Genomic DNA, 15796 nt, shown 5'->3' on the forward strand with positions numbered 1-15796 from the left:
CTTCACAGAGATCAGCTCAGTTTGGCCTTTTTTTTTGTTTGTTTGTTTGTTTTCTTCTTTCTTTTTTTTCTTTTTTCCTGTAGCTATTGTAATACTGCAGTATATTACAGTGCTGAAAAGGTGACTGAAACTGAGAAGATTAAAACTTCAGCATCCAGGCTGAATCCTGAGAAACACCACACATCTAAACATCTCAGTTACTCCCTCTAGAAATATCTATAGCTGTCCTGGACTTCAGTGCATTGTGTCGCTATGGGGAGAGGAGTCAACAGAGAGCTAGAAGGCTTGCTCTTTGGTCTGCTGGAATCTGTGGGCATGCTGCTTTTGAAGACATAGGAGTTCTGACACTTATTGTAAGAGGAAGTAGAGCAATCATGAACTGTGGACCTAGGTCACAGGAGGAACTCAAACGAGACGCCAGACAAACATGAAGTGAAAGCAGTAGTGCTTCCTCTTGACCAGCTTTAGACACCGACATCATCTGTACTGGGGACATAGTAAAGTAATTTACATCATCTTCCAACAATGTTTTAAATAAAACAGGAACTGAGGAATAAAATAGAAAGAGGGTTAAAAAAAAAAAAAAAAAAAAAAAAGCTGGAGGAAAAATCAGAGGATCTGAGGACCTGATTTCCAGTCACGTGCAGACTCCATTCCTTAACAGTGTAAAAGGTCCTCAGAGCAAACAGGAGCTCAGACTGAACAATGCATGCATCACAGCTCATGTGAAATATCTGCGAACTGGTCATATGGTCTTCTCTGGCCAATTTAATAAATAGTGAACTGCAGAATTCTTGGCATGCAAAGTAGCACCATCTGTTCTCAAAGCATGGATTCTTGTCGCGGAGAAGGGAGCTGCTGTTGTTTTTCATGGGAAGGTAGTTGCCTCACCGTAGGTGAGACTAATGGTGAGTTCTCAGAGTATCAAGTACAGTTAACTGTTTTATTATTCTCTTCACTGTTCCTCTTCTGATAAGCCCCAGAAGTTATTTACAGTTTAAATCATTCCAAGGTCGCTGGTTATTACAGTAGGAGAACACATTGTCAGGCAATGCAGATTACATGCCTTGGCTGCACGTTGCTACAAGTAAATAGGAATTTCTCCCGGCTGCTCTCCTGTGTGGGACAGATTCATTAAAGTGAATGCTGGACCAAAATTCCTACGGGGCAAGAGGTCATAAGCTGAATTCAGCAGTGGTATAAATAAAGTAGCATGTTTTCTTGGAGGACGTCTGCATTTATTCCATCTCAGCCCTGTTGAAAAAAATCCTTTCCTACCACTACTCAAGTACTTATCTGTTGTTGGGTACCGATGTAATCATATTTTGTAAAAGTCCTTGACTGCATTGACTCCCAAACATCTCCTCATTTGTCTGATCACCATCAATTCTTCCTCTAACATCTCTCCTGACAATCTGTGCTGCACAAAAGTCAGAAATTTTGGCTCACAAAGATCTCCTGAGCCTCAGGGATCTGTATGCTTCCTCATGGCCACGTGGATGGACACCAGCCTGTCTGTACAGGCCACCATCAGTGTCTGCAGATTTCCTCCTCTCCCCCTGTTCACATTGGGTCCAACTCCAGCACTTTCTGTTTCTCACCTCATCAGGGTCGTGTTCCTGGAACATACTTCATCTGCGCCAGTGGTGTAAAGTAGGCCACTTAATTTTTAGCTCCGTTTCCTATGGAAACTGGATAATGTAATTCCACCGCATTTTTCCCTCCATTGAGTAGATTTGAACTAGCCATCCAATTTCAATAACCTTTGATAGAGAGGTACAGGTTTAAAAGATAGTTCAGGTCCTACAAATTTAAAGAAAATAAGTGGTCAGAGAGGTGAACAAGAGCCTTTTTGTGTCTTTTTATGGTAAATGTTACCATTAAAGCTCTCATCTTTTTATGTACCTGAGAATGCACACATCAGAGAGTGTGATAAATGCGTGCCCATGGCAGGAATTTCACCTTGAGCTCAGAATGAAAAAGCCAGAGACAGTCAACCACGAGTAAACTCTTCACAGAAAATGAAGGTTCACGAGGCTGGTGCTTGTGGGATGTCCCGTGTGAGGAATTGCTCACTGGGGGCTCTCTTCTACCTCTGTGAGTTGCATCCGATGTCCCATGTGCAAATAACAGTGAATAAACGGAAAGGCTGCGAGACAGCCAGCCCTATGTAAATGCTGATAACAACAGAACAATAACTAGTGCTGAAATGTATCAGTTCTCAAGCACTTTTATTAAACCAGGCCTGGGCAATGGCTCCTGTTAATATGGCTCAATGCTGCACTCAGTATTGGTACAGTGTAAGTGAGTGGGACTTGTTTTGCCACCTAGAGTATCAGAGGGGCTGTGCATAGTATTTTTTTTTTAAGTGTTCAGAAATGTACCGATTGCTATGGTATCAATTGCGCTAGAAGATTATCAAGAGCTTTCTATCCTGAAGTTTTTAGCAAAATAATTAAAGATTTGAACCCCCATGAGTCCAAAAATTCTTTATTGTTTAATACCATAATCTTCTTTGTTATAAATAAGGGGTCTAGTCATACAAAATAATCCAAAGCCTTTTGCAATGCATAATCCAGTGAAAAGACTCCGGTTTTAGTTCAGAGTTGGCTAAGCTATTTGTAGCAGGTAGGGACAATAGCAGGATTTTATAGCGGTCAGCAGTCTGAAAGATCCTCTGATAGAAATCTGTGAAGGAGAGCAGTAGTTCACTGTCTAGGGAGGACTTAGTGAAAGGCAAGTTGTTCCCATTTGTGTATTTAACAAGAAGCATCTCTGGAATGAGGGTTTTTAAGGCTCCATGACAGGAACTGCAACTCTGTGTCCAATTTGCACCTGCATTTACTTAAGCTTAAATACAAATAAAATCCCAAATCATCATAACAGCAGCAGCTGAGGATGCAGCGCAGATAAACCAGGGAAAGGATGACAATTGTCATTAGTATTCATGCGTTTGTTTTGCCAAATTGCCACTTTTAAAATAAGGGTGGAAGGTCAAATGGAGATTTTTAATTGGACAAATAACTTCACTGCTGCCTTATGCTGCTGAAAGGAAATTCAAATGTTTTCCAGGCATTAATCTTTTAATTAATCCAACGGAAATCCTGGGATGATGAGAAACAGTTTCAGAGCAGACCTCAGGGATTGCCTTGTTTAAATCGCAGGACTAACCCAGGGGCTAGTCCTTGGCTATCACGTCCTGGTTTACCGCCTCTTCAGCTGCTGCTTAAACTCTTCCTGCAGATTCTTAGTCTGAAGGATGCTCAGCGTGGCTGCAGATGCACTTTTGTGGACAGTGTCTCTATCAAAAGCCTCCATCAGCTATTTACATGACAGTCCTCTCTGCTCTCCAGACCTCTTTGTTCTCTGAGTGCTCAGCACTTTTGTCAGGCCCTTTCTGCAAGAGATGTTCAAATGCTGATACGCAAAAGCAATATGTTAATCTGGACCTTTAAGGGCTCACAGAAGATGTGCCTAGATGCAGTGACTCCAGTGTGAGCCGAAGGCCGTCAGCTTTGCACTGATCAAATTCATCAAGATCAATAAAGCAGCTGGCTTCATAACTCCCGTGAGGTCCTATATGGTGTTTCTAGGAACCTGTAAGTAAGGTTGCTTACGTCCCCAGCATGCCTGCTGGTGACTTTAACTGGCTGAATACTCTTGGATGATTTTCAGACTGTTTGGTCACTATTAAAATGTGTCGAAGTGGACACTGCTCTCAGATGAAACTTAGAAATACCTATAAAAAGAGCTTCATAAACTTTTCTGCAACTTGGGGTTTTGCCATTGATGTGAAAAATTGCATGAGTCAGGAAGGAGTTATAATCTAATTTTTCTCACAAATAGATGCATTCTAGGTTTTTAACAAGTGAAAGTTTAATGGATAGAATAAATTAATAGCAGTTGTCTCAGGCGAATTAAATTATATATCCTCTGCTTGGTGTGTTTTTAATCTTTTCACTAAATTGTCAATGATTCAATATTATAAAAGATTTTTGCCTTCTGATTAGAACGGAAACCTACAAGACTGTTAGTTTTCCAGAGCAGCACAAATACAATGAAGTTCAGGAAACAAAATAACCATTTAATTTACTCTCTGAGCTCTTTGTACATTGCTTGTAGATAGACAAACAAAAGAATATTTAAAGGAATATACAGAAGAGAAGCAAAGTGCTTCCTAGGCTGTCCTAGGAATTGTCATGGATTTTCCTCCCAGGGTCACAAACACCACAAACTCTGAACAGGTGAAAACAACAAATGAAATGTTGTTGGACTGTGTTGTTTTTCTCCAAAGTTTTTTTTTTTTTTCTTTCTTTTTTCCTTTTTTTTTTTTTTTTCTAAACTTTTCGGGCACCAAGGCTACAACAGCAGATTTTGCGGCCAAACTTTTCATACTTGGCTGACGACTTGGCATCTGGGCTACTAAATCCATATTTTGGCAGCTGACTGGGAGCTGACACAGCACCAGTAAACCTCACTGAAAACATTGCCTTTGAAAACCAGTCCTCCTTTATTTCTGTGCTGAAAATGGATTTAACAGCCTTCGTTTAAGCACCTAGGATTGAAAACATTGTCTAAAGGTTTTACATTAACCACAGATTAAACAGAACTATCAGCTAGCAACAAAATAAATCAAAGTCATTCCCTTCCCTGACTAATGTGGCTTTTTCTCACTCACAAAAGATCCGATTCCTTGTTTTGTATGTGCCCCCTGAGCAGTTCACGTGTTTTCAGAGCCTGGGCTTGTTTTCCTCCTTCACTTTTCACAGTGTTGTTGAAGCTGGGCTGTCAAGAGATCATTGAGGGCCTATGCGCTCAGTGACAGACAGGCAAGTAGAATACTGCTTTTTCTATTATTATTATTATTTTTATATTTTATTTTTTTTAATCCTCCTGCCTTAGCATCATTGTAGCAGCTTTTTCATACCCCCGTTTGCCTGCATTCCTGTGGACAGCATACTACACTCAGAAACCACTTTCTTCCTTTCTTTACCTCAGTCCAGAGAAGCTCACCCTAGCTTTTCCTTTTGCAATATTTTCCAATATTTACAATATTAACCAATATTAACTTATGATGATACTTTCTCAATTTTTGCTTCACTTAGCATTTCATTTTTGTTAGACCCCAGGAACATGAACCTTTAAACTACATCTTGCTTTAATTCCATTACACTTACTTCTTAACACATGTGATCCTAATTCAGTACCCTTATTTTTGGAACTTCCTAACTTTCCCATGCAACTCATTAGATGTCATTCATCACTTTCTGACCCATTTTTATTTCCCTTTTTTATCCTTCTTTCCCTATTAAGAGAAAAAAGCAAGCAAAAATAAAATAAAAGAAGAAACGGAGAGACAGAGAGAGAGGGAGAAAATTTCAATCAAATAAGACCATCATTTATTTTCTATTAAGTCATCATGTGAAGTGGTCAACAGAAAAATGTCTGTATTAAGTGTTGGAAGCATATTGCAACAGTCACGCAGCTGAAGTGGTATGTTTGCCTTGCAGGTGTCTGATTTTAACATTTGCTTTAGGGAGGGAAGACAAACAGAAAGCTGTATGTGAAAATGAGAATAAAAAAATACCTTTTCCTTTAAAGTCTCATCCTGTCATGAATGCTAAATGCCAGTTTCCTTCTGAAAGCAAGCTTGGAACAGGCAGACAGCCATTTCAGAGAGCTGCACGCTTTGTGGCAGCAGCAAAACTAGGAAAATTCCCTGCAGCTCGAAACAGAATAACAAAACCTCTATCTGTCTATCTGTCTATGTTTACATTAATGTGATGATGAAAACAGCCTGTGCCACCTTTAGCTTGCAGGACAACATGCCTTTTCCACTCCCCACAGAAAACAATACAAGGAATGAAGCAGCAGCACCAGAGCACAAACAAAAAACCCCAGCAAAGCATGGGGAAATGACTGAGTGAAACCCTCAGAAGTACCCAAGGATTGTTTCAGCAGAGAAACACATGTTGAGTATGGTGACACGTGAAGAAACTGGCTAAAGACCAAGCTGGTGCCTGTCTTCTCTATTTTCTCCTGAGAGCTGCAGGGAGCAAACATCTTTCTGGTGGCAGAAATAGTTACCCTGAGGACAGCAATAAATTAGGCCTCCAGCGCAGGGACTGCTACAGGACATCCCCAAGGCAAAGAACTGCTACAAAGCATTCCACCATCATTTCCCTAAGTGCTAATGAGTAATTACCCCTTTCCACCCCTCTGCCCTGGTGGGCGAGGCCCCTGCAGGAGGCTGCAGCCTGGCACAGGCCCTCCAGCAGCGGGAGAGATGGGGCAAGATTTTTCCTCTTGGAAACAGCTGCCTGGGAAATGGTCTCCAAAGCGAGCCACACAATGAAACAGAACTACACTTCCCCTCTCGCAGTTATTTTTCCAAGTCATGCAGATTCATCAGCTTTATGTTGGAAAGCCTCTCGATGCTCGCCGGAGGTGGTACAGTGCTGATGTGCCTCCACGCCAAATATGCGGAGAGAATTCCTACTGTGAAAAAAAAATGGGCTGAGGAGAGGACAAAGGAGCACACATATGTACTCCTAATGAAAATATAAACCCCACAAGTCTGTGGGCTGATATGTTGGAATCATATTGATTCGACAAGTTCCTGCTGTCAGCAAGAATGAAAGAGAAGTCCGCCAAGTGGCATGTGTATGTGCTTACAAACAATTTTTTAAAACCCCGTTAGATTGCCTCAGGCTTCTGTTCTAAGGACAGCAATGTCTTTAGCCCAAAACATGTCCAAAAGCTTTGGCAGAGAGGATCGACTTACTAGCTTCATAACTTGCAACTGTGCTTAACAACTGCTAAACATAGCCCGCATGTTTCAGTCATGGACAGGAGGACCTCGGCCTCCTTGCTCAGTTGGTCACTTGGCCTATGAAGACTTAAAGTTCCTGTTCATAGGGTTCATTAAGGGGTTTTCACTCATACCTGTTTTTCCCTGCTGAACCGAAACTTGTTAACTCTTCTAATTTCTTAACAAAGCTTGTAATCTTAATCCAAAGATCAGCTCTGTGGATCATTACCAAGCTGTTTCCTTGACTTGTGCAATGCAATTCTTTCACCTTAAAGCAACTGAAATCTAAATTTCAGAAAAAAAAAAGGCATCTTTCTGTAATCAGTTTAAGCTGCCATACATGAGCCCTGCAGCTGATAAAAGAAACCCTGCTTTGCTCCCAGCTTTGGTGGTGATTTTAACACTTGGATTCAGTATTCACAGCTCTGCTGTTCTGGGGCAAGGAGTCAGAGTCTGAAGCCTGTTCAGGACATGGCCTTGGGTTCAATGAAGCTGAGACTTAGTGACTTCACAGAATTTCAGATGGGAAAGCAGACGTGGGGGAGGACAAGATGAAACCTCTCAGATTTGGATTCAGTTCAGAATCCACTTCAGATGGCAAATGATAGAGAACTTTGGCTCTCCATGAAACTAAGGTGCCCGGTAATATCCCTTTGTATGTATTTATATTCATTTATTCTTTTGAAAGGTTTGTTTACATTCCCACTGCTGTTACTTGTGTTCAAAATCCGCTGTGATATTGACACAGCCAAAAGGAATTTCCCTGGGCTCAAAGCTCAAGTATAAATCCCCTCTCCAACTTCAGAAGTGAGAGGTAAAGTCTCACAAAATTTAGAAAACCCTGTCATGGCTGGTTTTGTTAATATTCATTTAACCATCTCAATGAAGCCAGCAGGAACCTTGGCTCCTGGTCAGCGTCTGTATTTATAAGCATATAAATACTTCCCAAGCTTACGGAAGGAAAAGTGAGGAGTGCTGTTTTTCTGATGTCTCTGCAAAAGCCTCACCAGCCTCACAACCAAAACAGACATTGTCAGTACCACTGGTTTAACAGAAACTAAATATTATGTGGCTGTTTAGCCTTTGCTAAACTGGATTTCAGATCTCTTTTGGGCTTGCTATGAAAAAACTAGCAAGATGAACAACAGGCACAGCAAGTGTTAAATAGCTAAGCATTATTTCCTCTGATAAACAAGCTTTATATAAGGAAATAGTAACATATACACTTACTAGAGCTCATGGAACGGGATGCGCATTTGTATGCCAAAAGCAAGTCACTGGAAATGACAAGTCGGCATTAATTACTCTTGTTAGCATACTGAGCACATCTAATACCTTTTACAACACAAACAACAGAAAAATGAGAAATCAAGTAACACTAGATGAAACCTGTTAATCTATTACATTTATATAACTTTTTTTTTTTTTTTTTTTTTTTTTTTCCCACTGAAACACACATTGCATTAGAGATTTATAGGTCAAATATGGGCTGCTTTACAACCCTCTGCTTATGAATCCTGTATGTCTTGTTTATCCACTCAGAGCATCTCACTCCACTGCTGGGCTTCCAGGTGGCCCTGAGCTACCACCCTGCTGCAAGACTGTTTCTGTGTCACAAGCCTAGTGATCACGTCTTACCAGGATGTCACCAGCAAGGGTAGATGCACTCCTCTCAGCTGTGAGGGGCTGATATCAGCAGGTCAGGGACCATTCTGATGCACTGGGGTCAAGACCAGTTTCTGGATAGGTAGGTCAAAAAGTGGGTAGGTTCAAAGCATTTTACCCCTCCTGTTATTCTATCTTCAGTACTTTGTAACTTGTATGGAGGAGTTATCTGCTCAATTTTTCTACCTCTTGTCCCAAAACTAATAAGTACAGCTCATTTTTATTGTTGGCACTGTTATTATTCATCATGTTAGAGGATGCTGAATAGTAAATTAAAATATGTATATATAAACAATGTGTGACTGCCTGAAATGGACAGTCCATACACGCTTCTAGACTGGCCCGACAGATAATTCTGCTTCGGTCAGCTGGCAGCACCTGCCCTGAAAGCAGGACTTTATCTGATAGTCGTTGCTGAACGCTCAGTCAATTAGTGGGTGCTGCTACATCAAAGTGGATTAAAGAGGAGAAAATCTAAGGTTTGCTGCTAGGAATGGAGTTGAGAAACAGCAAAAAAGATGGAATAGACCAAGACAAACTGGATGCAAAGCTCTGAAACACTGAGCAACAGGCTGGCCAAGCACACTGTGCAAGAATTAGCAGGTGTGCCAGTGTTACATCCAGGATGTGTAGAAACTGTATATTTTTCCAAGAGGATTAAGATAAAATAGCATAGTTAAGATAAGACCTCGTAATATTTGAAGTTTCCCTGAAAGAAAACACCCATGAGATGTTGCTTTGCAGCTAATAAGGGTTATGAACCCTACAGGTATCTCTGATAAAACACAACCACTGAAAACGAAGTATGCCTGTGTGGCTGGGTTCCTGGTATTACTTTATTATTGGGTAAAGGACACCTCCAAAAGCACACTGCTTTCTACTGCCAAATTAAGGTCTCAATTCAATACTGACTCAGAGAAATGTGACACCTGCTGAAGCAAAAAGACTCTATAACATGCATTCATATAGATCTCCCATCCAAGCTTGAATCGTGCCCTAGGCTGCCAGTCTTTGAGATCATAGCCCATCTCACCAGGAGGCACAGACAAAACTGTGGCACAGCTTAATGCTGCTGCACACAGCAAATGAATCACACACTTGGGTCATCTGAATAGGCTGAAAAAGTTCTGTTACATGAAGATATGGATCTCATTCTTCTGAAAAAAGCAAAATATTTAATGAAAAACTGACGTTTTCTTAATATAAATGAGTAAGCACAGTAATTCGCACTTTTTTTTGTAACTCTTTTCATCTCCTCCAAAGCTCAGAGCTTCTTAAGAATGAAAGGTTATTATTACTTTTTTTCTTTATAATACAAAAAAACCTGAAGCACTTGTAATTGATTTTCACAAAGAGTTGAGTCAAGACTCAGGTCAGTCTCCTGCTCTCCTTCTTGTACGTTGCTTCATCCTCCTCACTACCACTTTAATTAGTTTATTGTTCACCTTTGTTGTTTTCATATAGAGGATAAGTTTAGAGCAGTTGCAGAATAATTTGTTATTTCATTGTATGGAGTTATCCTGCAAGCTTCAGAATGTAAAAATAATTTCTCTACTATGCAGTATAGTTAATATATAAATACTTAGGAACAGCTTCATCAGAACTGGCACGTGATGAACCGAGAACATGGTTACACATATTTTTCTTTAGACATCAGCACTGGTATATGTAACTCTCACTTTTCTTCTCTCCTTTAATTCTTTCATGGCACTCTATTTTTTAACTTGGTTCACTGCACAGTTGTTGACACACAATGGAGGGAGTGGGACGGAGAGAGGGAGTGGCAGTGGGCAACAAGAACTGCCCTGGCCAGCTTTGTTGCTGAAAAAGAAATCCATGAATATATCAGTGAATTTGGTGTGTCCTAGACTTAGTGAACATAAAACGATCATACATTTTAAATGCTGAACCTGTCTATCTCAAAGGTTTGATAAAAGCATACAAAGTCTTTAAGTCATCAGTTCAAATCACAAGTTCTGAGGTCTGTTTCTTAGTGGAAGAGTGCTAATAGTACTGATTTTCGCTCTGCTCTGTGCTCTTACTAAAGAGTCAGCAGCATAGGGAATGCATTATCCGCTCTGCCCTGGAGGCGGGTCAAGACTGAGCACATTGGCAGGTCTGTGTGTAGGATGCTGTTGCTTGCTTTGTCTCTGCTGAATAACTAGGAAATTAATCCCTTCGGTAGTGAATGTGACACCTCCCAACACCACAAATTCTCAGAGGGAGATAGAGGGAAAGAATGCAAAGTGCATGTGCTTAGATTCATGTTGCATAAATCAAAAGCCCCTCAGAAGCAATTTGTATTGGACAGGCATAAAACTGGTGCAACCCAGAGTCATGCCACCTTCTAACTGATTGATAAGAATACGCAGTAAAACCATTGCAGATGTCTGACTTTTAATTGGCAAATAAAGTTTTATGAAACTAGATCATCACATAAACAGTAATAGCATGCAAAAAAACTGCAACAAACACACCAACTACAGCTTAATAGTAATTTTGACAGACCATATTTCATAGGAACCTCTTTACTACTGATATCCTTCATGAACTTATATTGGAAATATAGGCTATTAAATTGCAGTCAACCCATGAAATTATGACTACAAACATTCATTATTTTATGAAGCAGCCTATTGACATTCCTTAGCCTGCAGAAAGAATTATGAACTCTTGTTACACTAATACACTGTAGCTTGGATTTAGATTATAAATTCATCACTTTGTTCATAAGCTTCAGCTAGTTTTTCATTGCTTATGTGTAATATATGCATACATTTACCAAGCTTGCTAGAATCACCACTGGATAGAAATGATTATGCTAAAATGCCAGGGCTTGACATTCATTCAGGTGCAAAAACTGAGCTGTAGCTCTGCTGAAGAAGAATTACAGGACTGTATAAAGCAAAGCATATTTTTCACTGTGTTAACCAATATACAGTAGAACACTGTACATCTATGTCTGGTAAGTCCATCTATAGTCTTGTGGGTCCTATTCATGGGCCAGCTATCCCTTAGGGCTGAGAAATAGAAAGTGAAACTTATATTCAAAATATTTTCTTCAGACACTCATGTAGCTATGCTGGCATAGCCTCACTACCTAGATCATGTATTTAGGAGATGCTAACTGTTGGCCTAATTTCTCTGGCTCCAAATTATATAAAAATAATTTCTTTTGGAACAACTGTCCACAATAATATATTTATTTTATTATTATATTTTTTTTCCTGGCATTGTGATGTCAAGAAGAAGTTGCCCTTTTACTGCATGGACTTGAGTATATCAGCAGAACTTTCTGCATGTAGACCTAGCCTGACCTAAAGTACAGTAGGAGATGTAGATATAGGGGATCAACCAAATAACCAACTCATAGATTGGATTTAATTTACTTGTATTTTCTTTGTCCTTTTTTTTTTTATTTAAAAAAAAAAAAAGTTTTCCTAGTCAGTGGAGTTTCCTTTTTTTTCCCTTGGCCATCTATCTCACAGCTTTACTTGACTGAAGGACCAGGAAGTTATTCCTGATTTCTTATTTTTTTTTTTCTTCTTTCCATCCTTCAGCAGTTCTTTGGTCTCCTTGAAGTTTTAACCTGTGACTACTTGAAGGTCTCTCAACTTGGTGATGTTAATCTTTCCAAACTCTCCCAGTGATACATAAATAAAGAGGTTTGAAATATTCTGCATAAAAAGAAGAAAGACCAGAAGGTCAAAGGATGTGATTCTCCCCCTCTACTCTGCTCATGTGAGACCTCATCTGGAGTATTGTGTTGAGCTCTGGGGCTCCCAGCACAGGAAGGACATGGACCCATTGAAGAGAGTCCAGATGAAGGCAACAGGATGACCAGAGGGCTGGAGCACCTCTCCTATGCAGACAGGCTGAGAGAGCTGGGATGTTCAGTCTGGAGAAGATAAGTCTCCAGGGATACCTTATAGTGGCCTTCCAGTACGTAAAGGGGGCTACAGGAAAGCTTGAGGGACACTCTTTGTCACGGAGTGTAGGGACAGAAAAAGGGGTTGTGGCTTTAAACTAAAAGAGGATAGGTTTGGATCAGTAAGAAGGAAGAAATTATTTATGATGCAGGTGGTGAGGCCCTGGCACAGGCTGCCAAGAGAAGCTGTGGATGCCCATCCCTGGAGGTGTTCAAGGCCAGGTTGGATGGGACTTCGGGCAACCTGGTCTGGTGGGAGGTGTCCCTGCCCATTGCAGGGGGCTGGAATTGGGTGGTCTTTAAAGTCCCTTCCAACCCAAACTATTCTGTAGTTCTGTGATTCTATGATACATAATTGTAAACACTGGAAAAGTCCAAAAGATCCTAAAGATTCACACTGGCTCTGGGGATAACCTTGAGGAGATCCTAAAGAAGGAAGCAAAGAGTAATGGAAGTTATCCCAGTGCTGACATTTCCTCTCCACATTCTTCCCAAAAATAAATGAAAAAGAAAACAAAAACAAAAACAACAAACAACAAACAACGATTTCTGGAGCTTGTGAGTACACCCAGAAGCTGTCCTTAACTTTACCCCCTTTAGAGAAAATTATTATGTCCTGTCGTACACTTTATCACTGAATAGCAAGAGTTGGTGCTGACCACTGTTAAGCATTTTCTTGCTCTGTAAGTTATTGATTTTGTTTTTCACCATACAAAATCTCCAGTGAAGTATACTTAGAAGAGTTGTTTTGGCTGGGTAATTTCATTGCCACACTTTTGCTGCAAACAGATGAATTATTGGCGATGTACAGTAGTAAAACACTTCTCTCATCTTAGAGTATTGCAAGATACCAAATGTGCTTATGCAGATAACAAAAGACAGGACATTATTCCAAATGGGCTGAAGACATCTTTGATATGAACTGATAAATTAGTCCTGATAAGAGCAAACAGAACAGTAGTCCAAACAGAGATATTCAATTACATGAGATTTTCATTTGTCGATACACTCTGACAGATCCATTTTATATGCCGATATCTTTTCAAAATGGGATTGGATATTACTGACAGCATGAATGACATCAAAATATTTTTCTGATTTATGTTGTTGACTTGGTTTATATAAGTCTTGTAAATTTGCAGAGTTACACATCTGCTAATTTCAGAAATGTATTTGTATAACACTTTTTTTTCAGGTTGTTAATCCAAGACATTAAAACATAATTGTTAATCTGCTTGAGAGATTTCTACATAACGTGTATTTGGATGAGGAACACAATGTGATCTCTGCATGGATAAAAATTGCTGCCTCTTTCAGGGTGGAGATGAAAAATTCCTCTCAACTCTGCCAAAACTTGCACCAGTGGTCTGAATGGAGGGGTCTGAAGCTCTCATGGCTCACACTTGCCCCAGAGCAGCAGCTCAGCCTCTCAGAGCAATGCCCAGCTTTTCTGTCCAGCTCTGCCTGCCTGCCCTGTCACTGTTCAGCTTCTCCTTCCAAAGGATTGCCATGTAGCACCACAGGAACATTGCTGTGCACAAACATGCGGAAATAAGCACCATGAATAACAGCCCCAGGGGGACGCTGGCTGCTGGGCCCAGACAGAAGGGGGGTTTTCACCTGGACATGCTGGAAACACTTTTAGGTTCAGGTAACAGCTGGTAGAAATTTGTAAATAACATTCAAAATGTTTCTCCTGGGCCTTTAAAGGAAAAGACTAGGTGATGTAAGTATTTGGGACAAATGTAATTGTGGATCACATGGGTGAAAAAAAAACAGAATAAAAGTAAAGGGAATATTTTGGCAAAGGAAAAAGATTTGTTGAATAATTCACTGTAGAGTCAAAGACATTCCACAGATTTAATACAGGGGATTTGGGTAGATCTCTGGAGTATCTGCGAATATTTCCACGCAGAACTATGCACACAGATTGAACCTCATAATTTGGGCAGCCAGGCATGAACCCTCTCTTAATCTCTCCAGTGGGCTAAGCTAAACCCTGCTAAAATTCAGTATATGACTGGGTTCAGTGTGGCTATATGACCCACCCTGTCCCACTGCTCAGGCAAGCAAACTTGCATGTGCTTTGCATAAGGGCAAGCAAGGACCTTTCTGCCAGCAAAACACATTGTTTTATTCCAGGTGTTACAAACGAGTGCCAAAAGACTTTTCTTGCTTAAGAATAATGCCCCATGTACCAAGCCAATATTTAGATACCAAGGTTTTGCCCACTATTCTGGATTTTCTTTTAAATTGACCCTGAACCTCGTTCTCCAAGAAAATTATCCTTTTTGTTTGAATGAGGTATCCTCCTCCCATTCCAATTTATTGTGTGATCAAATATTTCTCTTTCTATTTGTATTTTTTCTTTTTTTTCTATTCTTCTGTCAAAGAATGTAGTTTGCGTGCTACTTGGAAGGACCTGTTTTTCTTTCTTTCTTTGCATCTCTGTTTAAAGACATACTGTCTCTTATACTTCTGCTCGGATGACTTTCTCCTCAAGCTGCAAATGTAAGTCCAGCAATATTAAAAGGACTGCACACTTGACAGGTAAAGCATTTTACTAGTCAATATTTGATATATGAAGCCTTTGAGGGGTAACTATATATGACACCTTCTTCCACAACGTAGGATCACTGGCATAGTGCTACTGGCTTACTACAGGAAATGTGGAATCCTCTGTTGTTTTTGATGTACAATTTTCTCAGCAGTAACTAGGGCTAAAGAAGGTTTTCTTCTCCTGGGAATCACTTTCAGTTACTTGTGCAAACTATGCTACATGTTAACAAAATACAATTATGGTGTTGACATAAATATATTTTCAATTAATTTCTGTTTTCTTCAGAAAACAAAACAAAACACCACACCCTTATATTTCCATTAAGGTCTAAATCAGCATTTCAGGTTTGCAAGTAAACAGAAATTTCAGAATATCAGCAACATAAGGTACCTGCACATCAGGGAGACCCCTGGAGCCTGGGGCTGAGGTAGGTAGCTGGCGGTGCCAGCAGCAGGGCCAAGCACACACTGCCGTGGTCAGGATGCTCCCTGGGCACTGCAACAGGGTACCTGGCAGGGCCAGCCTAGGGGGTGACATCTGAGGTGGCTAGTGGAAACAGCAGACTGGAAATTACTGCTTTCCCTCAGAAAACAGTCAGCTTAAATGAGTGATGGATAAATTTGGTGATGCTGCTTTTGCAGAATTATTCTCAGTTGCTTCATTAATCAGGAATGGAGCTCATTTTTCTGTCTTCACTTATTAGTTACGCAGTTGTATAATATAAACTGGAGGTGAATTTGCTGGCTCCATAGTTTAGCTTCCAAGATGTTAATATTTTGAAATTTTGTGGTGAGAACCTATGTTCGTGTTTATTTGGGAGGTATGTGCTAGG

The 15796-nt window shown here is 40.3% G+C and overlaps 1 long non-coding RNA gene across 1 annotated transcript; it reads left to right on the forward strand.

The window, feature by feature from the left end:
* Positions 1 to 4666: 4666 nt before the first annotated feature.
* On the forward strand, positions 4667 to 13643 carry LOC137861926 (uncharacterized). The gene is made up of 2 exons (XR_011099926.1): positions 4667 to 4829; positions 12037 to 13643. It is a non-coding gene; the product is annotated as an uncharacterized lncRNA (long non-coding RNA).
* Positions 13644 to 15796: the final 2153 nt, after the last annotated feature.

The sequence above is a fragment of the Anas acuta genome, chromosome 1, assembly GCF_963932015.1.
Source record: "Anas acuta chromosome 1, bAnaAcu1.1, whole genome shotgun sequence".
In the NCBI taxonomy this organism is placed as follows: Eukaryota; Metazoa; Chordata; class Aves; order Anseriformes; family Anatidae; genus Anas; species Anas acuta.